At 33.0% G+C, this 13,462-nt stretch overlaps 1 protein-coding gene across 1 annotated transcript in view; it reads left to right on the top strand.

The window, feature by feature from the left end:
- Positions 1-13,462, top strand: part of LOC141506244 (E3 ubiquitin-protein ligase UBR3-like) — a 140,209-nt gene that overhangs the window by 5,515 nt on the left and 121,232 nt on the right.

Here is a 13,462-nt window from a genome sequence, read left to right as displayed (position 1 = left end):
TTTGCAAGGCAAATGGGGTTAAGTGACTTGCCCAAGGCGTCATAGCTAGGTAATTTTTAAGTGTCTGAGAACAGATTTGGCTCAGGTCCTCATGACTACAGGGCCAGTGTTCTATTCACTGTGCCACCTAGCTGCGCCCTAAGTTAAGATATATCAGTAAATTCTTGGAGCTTTTTTCAACTGATGCATATAAATCTTTAATTTAGCAGCTTTTAAGGATAAATATTACTTAAACTGGTTAAAAATCTATAATGTAATTAGAGGGCAAAAGAGATTTTTTTTTGAATTTCAATGGAGACTAGTCCTGTTTTAGACCTCCACGTGTAATTTTATTTTTATTTGGCAAAATATTTAAATGAATGTATCTATAACAATTCACTAGTTGCAACATAATAGAATTCTTTTTTTTCTTCCTCCTGTCAAGTATCAGTAATTTGTTGGTTGGAGTATCTTTCACTAATAGGGTACCACCCTTATATAATTCAATAAAAGGTCTTTCAGAATCTTTGCTTTGGCTAAAAAAATGACCATCTTTCACCTGACTTGGTGATGAGTTTCTTTTAATTTAGCTAGTTTATGTTTCATACTGAAATCCTTTCTAGCTTGGTATAGAACTAACTAGAGTTTCCTTCCAGTGGCAGAGTCTTTCAGAATGCAGGGTTATTTTCCTGCCACAAACAAGCAACAGAGTAGGACTTTAGTGGATAATTACTTTTCTATTCAATCCATATTCCTTTTCCTTCTTCCATCCCTTCCTTCCTTCCTTGCCTCTTCCTTCTGTCTCTCCTCCTCCTCCTCTCCTTCCATCCCTCCCCGTTCTCTCCCTTCATCCCTTTCATTTCACTACTCTGTATCAACTCATACAAATCAGGTTTTTCTGAGAATGTCATTTTTGGTAATTTCTTATGACATAGTTATATTTCATTATGTTCGCAGTAATTTATTCAGTCATTCTCTAAATGATGGATACTCACTTTTTTCCTAGTCCTATGCTACAATAAAAAGTGGTGATAATAAAGAATTTTGTGTATTTGGGTCTTTTATCTTTTTTTTTTAATGTTTTTGGAATAGATCTATAGTAGTGATATTACTTTGTCAAAACATCTGTACAGTTTCATGACTTTTTTGGGCTTGATTAGTTACAAGTTGCTTTCCAGAAAGATTGGTCTACTTTATAGATCCATCAACACTCCATTAGTGTGCCTTTTTTTTTATTTTTCAAGTCAGTGGGGCTTGCCCAAGGCCACACAGCTAGGTAGTTATTAAGTGTCTGAGGCAGGATTTGAACCCAGATACTCCTGACTCCAGGGCCATTGCTTTATCTACTGCGCCACCTAGCTGCCCCAAGAAGTAGGACTTTTAATTTGCTTTTCTCTTATTAGTGATTTGGTTTTTTTCCTTTTAAATTAATTACTTTTTAGTTGTGAGAAAATTTTTTTCTCCTATCTTCCCCGTTGAAAAAAAGGAAAAATACAATTTATACAATATACAAAAATAAAATATATCAAATACATATGTAACAATTTTGCTCAGTCAATTAAAACAAATTTGGTAATGTCCAAAAAAATACCTAGATCAGCATTCTGAATCCATTACCTTTCCTGTCAGGAGGTGGGTAGCATGTTTCATTATAGGTCCTCTAAAATCTTGATTGGTTGATAGTTATTGTTACTGAAGAAATTGTACTTCTGATTCTGCTTTCTTCATTTTTCCTCAGTTTATATGATTTCCCACATTTCTCTGTAACTATTCCTTTCATCATTTCTTAGAGCATAGTACATTCCATTACAATCACATATTGTTTCTGTTCCAGCATTACCCAATTGATGAAAACTCCCCTTAATTTCTAGTTTTTTTATCAGCACAAAAGAAACTGCTATGAATATTTTTGCACATGGATCCTTTTCATTTTTCTTTTAGCTATCTTGAGGCAGGCTGGGGCTTATTATATTGTTGAGTCAAAGGGTGAAACCAGTTTAGTATTTTTTAAAGATATAATCCCAAATTACTTACCAGAAAGACTGAACCAGTTCATAGCTTCACCAGTAATAGAATACTCATTTTCCTGTGTCTTCTCCAAGATTTGTTATTTCCATTTATTATTAGTGATTCTGACATTTTTTCCATATAGGTGATGATAGCATTGCTTAATTTAAAAAAAGATTTCAAAATGCCAAAAGTAAATAACTTTTAAATTTATATTTCTGGTCTGTGGACATTCTTTGTTTCTAATGAAGGCTTATAATCTGAATGTTGACTCTATATGTAAAAATGTCAATTTGCTGTGTCATGGTCTGTTTCTCCATCTGTAAATCTGAATGTTGACTGTCAATTTGCCTGGTCATCCTTGTACTAGCATCACTTAATAAATTCCTTTACTTGTGTCAACAAAATACAGAATGACACATCCTGGAAAATTCCTTGTTTAATGTAAGTCTGGTACATATCTGATAAAACCCAAGTAACCTGAGTTAGGAGAAGGCATTCTTCCTCCTGTTGATTGGAATTCCTGTCAGTCTTGACATGAAAGAGACATCATGACTTGGGGAAGGAGATCGTAATGTATAATATGATATTTTTGGTTGCCTATTAAGAGTTTTATGATTATTTGTCTGTTATCTATAAAAAGGGTTTCCTAATTTCTAACCGTGAGTTAGTTTTTAGAACTGGCTGTAGCCATAAGTATTTTTAAACCTTAGAGAAACAATTTATTTTTCTTATTTAGGACTAAATTTGGGTAAATCTGACATACTTATGTTTAAACCTTAATTTCTGTTTTTAATTTTTAACTTAGACCAAGTTTTGATGAAAAATGGTTTTTATAAATCCTTTGACTATATATTGGAGAATGACTGTTTTTCTTTTGTATTTTGTTTCAGTTTTCTCTATTTCTCGGATAGCAGACCTTCCTCAGAGAAATATGCTGTAAAGATTTCCCCTCCCCCCATTTTCCCTTTTGATAATATTTCATGAATATCTGTCAACAATTGTTCTACTTTAGGGTGCTTGTATTTTAGTTTATAAAGTGCAACACTTTGATAAATCATTGCTCATCTAATGGAATTTGATAAGTCAAGAAAAGTTATGCTTAAGTGAGAGCTAATATATATTACTAAACTGCTTAAATTTTCACTTTATTCTTCCCTCTTCCTCAAATCTATTAAATACTTTTTATTATTTTCTACCTATAATTTACATATTGTTTGAAAAATACAATTTTTGACAGAACAGTGTCTGGGATTTAGTATATTATTAAAAGTTTTTTGATCAGTGGACAGTGTTTATCACGTGGTTACAAAATATTATTTTGCTCTCTTAAATTTTAACCATGCTCAAATTTATAAATAAGAATAATGGATCTAATTCTTTGGCATACATTAAATTATATGAATTTTAGTTTGTTAATGGATAAATTTTTATTGATTGCATTATGGAATTTTAAAAGTGTTCTTTGACAATTCATTCAGATTTCCTTAAAACATAATTTCTAAGGGCAAAGCTTTGACTAAAATTTCTAAGAATAATAATTAAAACTAAAATGTAAAATTATTAGACATTTTTAGACTTCAGACATTCTGAATAAAATTATAAAATGTAACTGATAGATTCGTGGTTTGATTAGTAATTCAATTCTTCAGTTGTAATTATTAAAACTTGTCCTTTGGAAAATTTCTTACTTGGTAGGCTAGACAAATCTGCTTTTTTTTTTTTTTTTGCAATCAGGCTAGCAACTCTTTAGAACTGAATATGGAATGAAAATTCCTTTGTTTTCTCAAGAACTGGTGTGCCAGTGGCCTTCAGGGTCCATTCTAGTGCCCTGGTGTTTCCTTGTATTGTTGTGCTCTGGTGCTGTGGGTAGCATCATATTCATGAATGAGTCCTTGAGGGATTTTTGTTGGGTGATTTGGCCCAGAAAAGGTAATAGGTTTAGCACCTTTGCTCTAGAATATAGTAGTTTTTATTTTTTCTTTTCTGTGGTATGACTTTTAGTTCAAATTCTAGGTTTTCCACTCATAGTTGTTTTAGCACCTTTGGGATTACTTAGCTTCTGCTTAGGTCTTTAGTTTTGCAGAGAGAGAAACTTTATTTTTCTTAGATCATCCAGTGTGGATAAAACTTTATAATAATTAAACTTGTAAGACTAATTTGTAAAATATAATCATAATTTTTCAATTTACATTGGAAAATATATTTGATTAATGTACCTGTTTTTTTCTCTCTTTTTGAAATACCTGGTATGTCAGCAGGCATGCCATTGATTTATCAGTCCTTAACACAAAAGTAATTTGTTAACCAGGGAATTGGATGACATTGATTTCATGCAGGTTATAATAAGATCTGTTGTTTTAGTCTTTTCTCTTTTAGGGGTTCACAAGTATGACTTTTGGATTTGAATTCCTTAGACCAAAAGCATCTTTAATGATTTTGAACAGATATAAATTTTACTGTTTTTTCCATTTTTCAGGGGTAGAAGATTCATTACTTTCATGAGTCTAATGATTTTAAATATAGCTCATTTGGGTATTTTACCTTTCTTCTAGTTCATTTGTCTACCGACTTTCCTCAGTAATGATTTCTATAGTTCCCTGAGAGTCTTTCTCACAAATTAGATTTTAGGTAAAAAAAAAAATCAAATTATTGCAGCAGACAATTATGATCCATTTTAAGAAAATTCTATACTTGTTTACAATAAATAATTTTTTTTCAGTAAATTATAGTGAACAAGAAACAGAAAGAAAAAATGCATTTTATTTGGCTCTCATAATGGACCATGAATACATTTGCATAGGTTTTATAATTCAGGAAATGATTCTCTAGGCCTCCTCATTTGATCCTTGTTACTTACCTTTAAGGGAGATAAAATAGAAGGTCACATAGCTAGTAACTGGTAAAACTGAAATTTGAGTCTAAAGTTGCCTTGACTCCTTGTAATCTTCTTATATACCACTGTTGCTGGGGAAATGTTACAGAGTGTCTAATGTAGGGTTTGAGAATGAATGAATTCACTTAAAAGGCCTATTCAACCTGGTGGTATTAGGGGACCAAAAAAAAGCTTATGCATTACTGTAGATATTAAAGTAACAAGGAAATTGAGCAGTAATATGGGCTAGATTTCTTAAGTAAATTTTAGCAAAAACTAAAGTAGTTAAAGTAGTAAAGTAGTTGCTAGGTGATTTCATCTGGGTTGTCACCTGAGGGGATAAGCAGCAGCTAGGGAAATGTAGAAAAGAAAGAACAGTTTCAAGAGTATTGCAACTGGGCTGATCAGCAGCCATCAGAAAACAGAAAAAGGTCAGGGTTTCTATAGGGGAATAGGGCATGCAGTAATGCTTGCTGGCAAAAGGATAAAGAAGTTAGGGCAGTACTAGGGAGGCGTTCTCAGTATCTCTTATTGAAGTGGATTTATTTGTAACTTTTTAGACACCAGAGATACAGGTTGGTAAGGCCCGCCACCCCATGTTCTGGTTCCAGGTGACTTCTTTTGCAATGGGTGTTATTTAGCAACAAAGCAATGGGATGGGAGTCATAGAAAGAAGGAAATTAACTATTTAAGATGGTCTGCACAGAGCATTTTTCTCTGCCTCATGTTTCCTGTTATATTTTACTGTAGTCTCTTAAATATTAGTTTAATGTAAAGATATTTCTTGAGAAGTATAATCTGCAATTTGAATCTCTCTTTTTTTTTTTTGGCATGGCAAATGGGGTTAAGTGGCTTGCCCAAGGCCACACAGCCTCGTAATTATTAAGTGTCTGAGGCCGGATTTGAACTCAGGTACTCCTGACTCCAGGGCTGATGTTCTATCCACTGCACCATCTAGCCACCCCTTGAATCTTTCTTTTTACCATTAGCTTCTTCCCAAAAATAAAGTACTTTTGGTTTCAATATCCTCATCATTCCTAATCCCTTGCAAAACTGATTTCACCCTCTGCAACTGCTAAACAGTTCATTTTTTTTTTAGTTTTTTTTTTTTTGCAAGGCAATGGGTTTAAGTGGCTTACCCAAGGCCACACAGCTAGGTAATTATTAAGTGTCTGAGACCAGATTTGAACTCAGGTACTCCTGACTCCAGGGTCAGTACTCTATCCACTGTGCTGCCCCAACAGTTCATTTTTAAAAAAAATTTATTTAAAGCAATTGGGGTTAAGTGCCCATAGTCACACAGCTAGGCAATTATTAAGTCTCTGAGGTCAAATTTGAACTCAGGTCCTCCTGACTCCAGGGCTGGTGCTCTAACTACTGTATCACCCAGCTGCCCCACTACTAAACAGTTCTTACAAAGGTCATTAATAACTTTGGAATCATCAACATTGTCAGCTGCTGATGTCCTTTCCACCTACAACTTTCCAGACTGATGGGGCAGGCAGACCATTGTTATTAAAATAGTTATAATACTTTCAGCAGTTGTAGTAGAAATAGCTTGATTCTCTACTAAGAGTCAAGTGAGAATAAGATCTGAGTCCCTTCTCTGACAGTATTTATGGTCTTCTTTAGGACTCTTAGCCTCAATTTTCTCATTTGTAAAAATAGGGATAATATTTATACTGCCTATCTGACAGGGTTGTTGTGAAGAATGTGATTTTTGACCTTAAATCCTTATATGAATGTGAGTGTTTATTAGTATCTCTTTGAGTCTTTTTCTCTGCACTTAGCAGAAGAAATTCAAGAACTCTGCAAAAAAAAAAGGGCTTTGGAGAAAAATTAAATTGGTATCTCTAAGACTGGAAAATGGGGAGAGAATCTTTACAATTAAAGATTTATAAGTAGACTCTGTGGAAAGCTTCTGTTTGACTTTTTTTAGTTTTATTTTCATAAAGAGTTTTTTTAAAGGAATCAAAACTTAAGTTAAAATAGTTAAGGAATCCACTTACTACCAACAGAAAAATAGTTATTTGACAGGTAGCATTTGGAATATAAGCTCATGATATTTCTCAATTTAGAATGTTTTCTTTTTTAAATAGAGATTTTTTGAATATTATTTTATTTTTTTCAATTGCTTGCAAAAGTATTTTTCAACACTCATCTTTTTGTAAACTTTTGAAGTTTTTACATTTGCATTTACATTTACGTTTTCATCTTTTGTGATATTCCCCCCCCCCCTTAAGTTCTGGTTCTTAGTCATATTGTAAAAGAAGAATTGGAACCAAAGGTGAAAAAAGCATGAGAAAGAAACAAGTTTTAAAAAGTGAAAATAGTATGCTTTGGTCTGCATTCAGACTCTTTAGTTTTTTTTCTCTGCATGCGGGTAGCATTTTCCATTTCAAGTCTTTTGGAATTGTACTTAATCACTGAACTACTGAGAAGAGCTAAGTTCATCATAGTTGATTATCATATAATGATACTGTTAATGTGTACAATCTTTTCCTGATTCTGCTCATTTTACTCATCATCTGTTAATGCAAGTCTTTCCAGGCCTTTCTGAAGTTGACCTGCTGCTCTTAATTTCTTTTATGCTTTTAATTAAGTTTGAAAAATTTTTTTTCCAATTATATGCAAAGATAGTTTTCAACATTCATCCCTTTACAAACTTTTGAGTTTCTACATTTTTCTACCATTCTCCCTTTCTTTCTCCCTCTCCATGGCATTGAGCAATTTGACATGGGTTGTACATCTACATTTGTCTTTTAACGTATTTCCATATTAGTCATGTTGTAAAAAAAAATTAGAATTACAGGGGGAAAACCATGGGAGAGAAAGAAAAAATATAAAAGAGGTTTAATAAAGTGAACCTACCATGTTTTGCTTTGCATTCAGATTTCACAGTTTTTTTCCACTGGATCAAATTTTTCAAGATTGGTCTCTCTCAGGATTCTCCTTTATCTTTGAACTACTGAGAGGAGCAACATTCAATCATAGTTGATCAGCTAAGGAAAAACATTGTTGTTAGTATGTGCAATGTTCTGATTCTCCTTATTTCATTCAGCAACAGTTCTTGTCTTTCTATGCTTTTCTGAAATCTTGATCATGACTTTTTATAGAACAACAGTACTCCATCACATTCATTTACTATAATTTTTCAGCCATTCCCCAATCAGTTTCCAGTTCTTTGCCACCTCAAAAAGAACTGCTTTAAATATTTTTATACATGTTGGTATTTTTACCTTTTTATGATCAATTTGGGATATAGACTTAATAATGGTATTTCTGGACCAAGGTTTTATTGCCCTTTGAGCATAGTTCCAAATTGCTCTTCACTAAGGTTGGATCAGTTCACAACTCCACCAACAGGGTTAGTGTTCCCAGTTTTCCCACATCCTTTCCAACATTGATCATTTTCCTTTTTTTTTTATCATTTTAGCCAATATAATAGGTATGAGATGGTACTTCAAAATTGTTTTAATTTGCATTTCTCTAATCAGTAAAAATTTACAGCATTTTTCCATATTAATCTGAAAACTGCCTGTTCATATCCTTTGACCATTTATTAATTGGGGAATGACTTGTAGTCTTATAAATTTGACTCAGTTCTCTATATACTTTAGAGATGAGTCCTTTATCAGAAACATTAGCTGTGAAAATTGTTTTCCAGCTTTCTACATGCCTTCTAATCCTGGTTGCATTGGTTTTATTTGAACAGAGTCTTTATTTTTTTTTTTAGTTCCAATTTTTTCGTTCCTCTTCCCCCACTCATTGGTAAGACAGGATAAAAACAAAACCCATTTTAAATATGAATAGGCATACAAAATAAATTTCTATATTAGCTATAATAATGTTTTCTAAAGTTTTAGTTGTTGGAATAGTTTACCATAAGTGATATGATAATAGTACAGAATTTCCACCTGCCTAATTATTTTGGACAAATAGTTCTGATTAAAGGTGAAGGAAGCAATAAATAGTTAAGGGACAAAAAAAGGAGGGTAAGTACATTTCAGAAGAAAAATTTCTAACTATAAGTGACCATCCCTTAGCAGTTGCACTTTCTGCAATACAGTTTGAATGTTTGCCAGTTTAGTTTGCAAAAGGACTTCAATATCTTATATCTTATACTGCCAGGTGATTTTCAGAATCTTCTTAAGACAATTCAAATGGAAGTGATTCAGTTTCCTGGCATGGCTGAAAACATCATACTAAGCCTAGGAGCAAGGACATAGCCTTGTTCCTCTCCATTGGTGACTGGGAAATTACAAGAGGAGTGCTTATTACCCATTACATGGATAAGCATGTCATCATAAAATTGATGTACAAGTACTGATGAATTTCTTTGGGAAACCAAATTTTGTCACAGCCCCCATGCCTGACAGTATCAAAGACCTTGGTCAGATCTACAAATGATGTATAGAAAGATCTGTTTTGCTCCTGGAGTTCTGTCAGCAAATAACATATCAACTGCTCCTTGGACCTTTCTGAAGCCACAGTGGCTTTAAGGTACCTTGTAGGTGAAAGATCAGCCTATTAAGGAGCATTCTGGCAAGAATCTTGGTAGCTCTAAGAGAGAGTGATTGTCAAAGCATGATTTCTTCCCTTTATCTTTCTAGAAATGGACAGTGGAGATGTCCTTCAACTTCTGGGGGATAACTTCTTGTCATAACTGGGAAAATTTCAGTCAGCTTTTGTATGAGCAATGGACCCCCCACCTTGTAACTCTCAACTGGATTAGAAGCAGCACCTGATGCTTTGGCACAGGAAATTAGCCTAGTGGCATTCACAATCTCTTATATAGTTGGAACTTCAGCTAGGGAGGGTTTAACTTCAACCTTAGGTAAACAGTCAGTGATTAAGAACACTAGAGAAGTGTTCAACCTATCTCTCTAAGTTCAGGTCTTTATCATTAATCAATGTGGCTCCATCAGCACCGAGTAGTTGAGATGTGCCATGTCTTTGACCTATAACTACTAGCCTTCAAGGCATCATAAAAAAATGCATTGAAGTGTTACTATCAGTGTAAAACTGAATTTCATCAGCTTTCTTACTGAACCAAGAATCCTACATCCTTGAAGCTTCACTTATACTTTCCTTGTATTGGAATTAAATGCTGCTTTTTTTTTTTTTTTTGGTTAGGTTTTTGCAAGGCAAATACGGTTAAGTGGCTTGCCCAAACCACAGCTAGGTAATATTAAGTATATGAGGCCAGATTTGAACTCAGGTACTCCTGATTCCAGGGCAGCTGCTCTATCCAAAAATGCTGCCTTCTTAAAAATGGATGAACTATCCTCCTGGTGGAATTCTCATTTTTTTTTTTTCATTTAGCAGTTTTTGTATTTCCCCATCATTTTCATCAATGCCCATCAATGATGTTTGTATGTGTTTTGATCAAGATGAGCAAATACAGTGCTATATACCAAATCTATTTATTTGTGGAAAAATCATCCTACTAGATTTTAAACTCTTAGGGCAGGGTATTTTATCTAAAGTTTTTTCAGTTAAGCCAAATAGTTTAATAACTTAACTCAGAGAAGAAAACAGAACTCTTTGCCCTCTTAATTGTTCTTCCTTCCCCCCCCCCCCATTTTCTCTTCTGTTAACCTCCAAAAGAAAGCACAGAGTAACCAGAATAAATATTAGTTGGATTGAATTTGTTGTATACACAGTCCTTTTCTTTCCTCTGATATCTCTGTCTTGTTAGACCTTGAATCTTAAGGTGTCCTTCTAACCTCCAGCATAGGAGTAGCAGGGAAATGATTTGAGATTAAAGAAGAGAAAGACTTGGTAAATTGGACCCAGCTGTTATTGGACAGGGAACCATTAATGGTTATAGTAATGATTATTTTTATATCTCCTTTCTGTACTCTTTTTCCCGGAACCTAATTTTTCTTGTTCATTTTTTTCTTTAGTCTTGTGATAGTTTTATTTTCCCTGCTTTTTTCACAATTTACTTTTTAACTCTTCTAATCTGAATCTTCTTAATCTTTCCTTATAAGAATAATGTCAGAAGTGTTAAAAATATAAAATCTTGCAAAGGTTGCAATGTTTGAAATTTTTCAAGAGAATTGGACTTCATTAAAAATTCCTTGGAAACCTGAGCATGTTAACTACAGGGAAGAGATCTATTTATTATCTAAAATTTGACTTTTGATTTTTTTTTGATGATACTAAATCTTAAATTTTTTATGTTTTGTCTGTATAGCTAAACTTGGTTGTATTTTTGTTGGCCAGCTATTAATGAAGAAGTTATTTCTTTACTAGCTAAACACATTCTGTTTTGTGTTCAGAAACTACTGGGGCTGAAGTTTTGTTGCCTCATACCTATCTTTTCTTTTATTCAGGCTTCACTTTTTTATTTAATTTTTAAAAACATTTTTCTAATTACATGGAAAAACAATTTTTAACATTCATTTTTAAATTTTTTGAGTTCCAAATTCCCTCTTTTCCCCAAGATAGCAAGCAGTCTAAGTTACACCTGTAAAACAAACATATTTCCAAATTAGTCATTTTATGAAGGGAAACTCAAATCCCCTCTCCCTCCAAAAGTGAAAAATAGTATGCTTTGTTATTACATCAGTTCTTCCTCAGAAGATAAATTGCGTTTTTCATCATTAGTCCTTTGGGATTGTCTTAGATCACTGTATTGCTGAGAATAGCTAAGTTATTCACAGTGGTTCATTATTTAGTATTGTTTTTACTTTGTATAATATTATTCTAGTTCTGCTTACTTCACTCTAGTTCATGTAGGCCTTTTTCTGAAATTATCCTGCTCATCATTTCTTATAGTACAATAGTATATCATTACAATCAAATGCTACAACTAGTTTAGCCCTTCCCTGATTGATGTGTATGTCTTCAATTTCCCATTCTTTGACAACTGCAATAAATATTTATTTGAATGATATTTTATTTTTCCCAGTTACACATAAATGTAAATACATGTAAATGTTAAAAAAATATTTTAACATTTTAACACTCATTTAAAAATGTTTTGAATTCCAAATTTTCTTCTCTTTCCCTTCTTTCCCTCTTTCCTGAAATGGTGAAATGATGCAAAATCTGTTTGTTGTGAAAGAAAACACAGACAAAAAAAACCTCACAAAAAAAACCAAGGGTAATATAGTATGCTTTGATCTGCATTCGTACTCCACCAGTCCTTTCTCTGGCACACATTCATTCTCTGGAGGCAGGTAGCATTTTTCATCATTAATCCTTAGGAATTGTTTTGGCTCTTTGTTTTGCTGAGAATATCTAAGTAATTCACACTTGGTAGTCATTCAGTATTGCTATTACTGTATACAATATCCTCTTGGTTCTTTTTATTTCCCTGTGTACCAGTTCATAGAAGTCTTCACTGGTTTTTCTGAAATTATCCTACTCATTTCTTATGGTACAATAGTATTACATTATAGTCATATACCACAACTTTCTACTATTCCTCAATTTCCAATACTTTGATGCTACAAAAAGAATTGTTATAAACTTTTTTTGTGCAAATGGGCCCTTTTACATTGTTAATAATCTTTTTGGGATACATACCTCATAGTGGTATTGCTAGATCAAAGGGTAAACATAATTTTATGACCCTTTAGACAGAGTTCTGAATTGTTTTCTAGAATAGTTGGATTAGTTCACAACTTCACCAATTGTGTATTACTGTTCTAATTTTTCCATATCCCATCCAACCTTATCATTTTTTCTTTTTGTCATATTAACTAATCTAATAGGTGGATACATCAGAGTTGTGTGAATTTGCATTTTTCTAAGCAGTAATGATTTAAGAGCATGTTTTATATGATAATAGGTAACTGACTTCTGTCTGAAAACTTTTAACCATTTATCAATTGAGAATGTCTTGTATTGTTATCAGTTAGACTCAGTTCTCTTTGTATATGAGAAATGAGATGTTTAACAGAGAAACTTGGTGTAAATTTTTTTTCTCCATTTTCGGTTTTCCTTCTATTCTTGGACTGCATTGGTTTTGTTTCTGCAAATCCTTTAAAATTTATTCAGTTTGTGTTGTCTAGTACAAGTTATCATTTGTTTGGTCATAAATTCTTACCTTTGCCTTAGTTCTAACAGATAAACTCTTCCATACACCCCAATAAGCTTTTGGTATCTTCCTTTATATCTACTTCATATATCTATTTTGACCTTATCTTGGTAAATGTTGTGATATACCACTCTATACCTAGTTTCTGCCAAACCACTTTCCATTTTCCCCAGTAGTTTTTTGTCAGATTGTGAGTTCTCTCAATAGCTAGGATCTTTTAAACACTATATTATCTAATGTATATTGTGTGCCCAGTCTGTGCCATTTATCTACCATACTGTCTCAGCCAGTACCAGACCATTTTGATGATTACCACTTTGTTTGAGATCCAGTTCTAATTGACCATTTTCCTTCACTTTTTTTCTTCAGTTCCTTGGTATTCTAGATCTTTTGTTCTTCCAAATGAATTGATACTTTTTACTTTGAATATCAAGTCAGAATTACATTTTTAAAAACTCCAAACTGTGAGGAAATACCCAGATTTCTAATACTTGAACTTTTCTTTCTTTCTTTCTTTCTTTCTTTCTTTCTTTCTTTCTTTCTTTCTT

This window comes from Macrotis lagotis, chromosome 1, assembly GCF_037893015.1.
Source record: "Macrotis lagotis isolate mMagLag1 chromosome 1, bilby.v1.9.chrom.fasta, whole genome shotgun sequence".
Classification (NCBI taxonomy): domain Eukaryota; kingdom Metazoa; phylum Chordata; class Mammalia; order Peramelemorphia; family Peramelidae; genus Macrotis; species Macrotis lagotis.
The sequence above is the reverse complement of the archived record's forward strand: the minus strand, read 5'-3'. Positions and strand labels throughout refer to the sequence as shown.